This window comes from Plasmodium malariae, assembly GCF_900090045.1.
Source record: "Plasmodium malariae genome assembly, chromosome: 5".
NCBI lineage: Eukaryota > Apicomplexa > Aconoidasida > Haemosporida > Plasmodiidae > Plasmodium > Plasmodium malariae.
The window spans coordinates 128,085-129,789 of record NC_041779.1 but is presented as its reverse complement, the minus strand read 5'-3'; positions in this window follow the sequence as shown (position 1 = coordinate 129,789).

The window sequence follows — 1,705 nt, the reverse complement described above, 5'->3', positions numbered from 1 at the left end:
TGCATTTGGATAAACATTTAATAAAATATGTATTGATGTTTATCATTGAATAGACATTCCTTTTAGAGTATTGAAAAGAAAAATATATTATATTAAGGATATTGTAGACAATAAAAAATTAATAAATTTTATACACGGGTAATAAATTCTATGCTTTGTGTCTATATATAATATATATATATATATATATATATATATATACTAATTTATTTTTATATAGCTAACAATTATAATGTACAAGATTTATTATTATGAATAAAATGTGTAAAAATATATATTAAACATCTAATGAGAAATACAAAATTGAACAATAGCTAACAAAATAATATAGAAAATATATTATTTAATATAGGAATATATTAAATATGTGAATATCATATCTTTTAACAAATATATTATATCCTTAAATTGCAATGTTATTTTATCTGTTTAACTACTCAACAAATTAAAAGCATATGATCATCATTTTATGCATGCTTTTATTAAATTATGTAATACATAATAATCAGTAAATATTGTATTTGATTATTTTCACCATATCAATATATACACTAAAATTATACAAATTTATCTTATATTAGAAAATGGGGGAAATAATTAATTTATGTGGTAAATATGTTTCTTTAATAAATTTCACTGACTTGATGAATATAATTTTTAAATGAAACACTTTTTTTCGTGTTAAAGTAATGCACTATTTTCATCATTTACCATTTAGCTATTTTAATAATAAAACTGTATAATTAATTTAACTACTATTAAAGTACATGAATTTATTCTTTTATCCGTGTGATATGTAAATTATAAGCTATATGATCATGAATATTTGTATAGGTAATATATAAAATGAATAGCGTAAGAACGTTTCCTTAATAACTTATAATAGAAATTATAAAAATTAATCGTACATAAGCATTCTGTTAATGTTATATAATTCATTTTTATGAATTATACACAAAAATTTATTTAGAATATATTTTAATATCATTTAAAATATTTCATTACATTTAAAAAATATATTTATGTGTATATATTTTTTGCAAACTATTTTTGCACAATAATAAATTTTCTGCATTATAAACAATAGTATACTTCAATATCTTTAAATACAATTATTATTTTAGCTTCTATATAAAAATATATAATAATCATATCCATTTTAAATTTACCTCAATATATCTACTTAAATTAAATACAAACATAAACACTATATATAAAATATAGATTGTTTTTTCCTATAATATGTTATTTTTCAAACAAGATTATCATAAGTAATATAATACCATATATGATCAAGAGATATCGAATTATTAGTAAATAAATTAATTTGGGAATTTTTCCAAACGTATTGCTTTGTTAATATTATATATTATTCTTTAATATAAGAAATATATGATGTTATTATTAAAAATTAAGAAAAATATTTAAAAATAAATAAAAAATATTACTATAATTATTTAGAAAAAAGAAAATATTCTTATCATTTTTTTTAGATCATACTTCATTCAAAATGTTCTATAAGAAAAGTAAAAAGAAATTTTTTTAAATATTACTTAATTAATTTGATTAGTATTATTTAATGAAATATAAAATATTTAACGTAATAAATAAAAATAAATTCAAATTATTAAAATAATTATATATGTAGTAATTATTTTATGGTGAATATTATTATAAATTATTAAAAATATAATTTATGAAATGC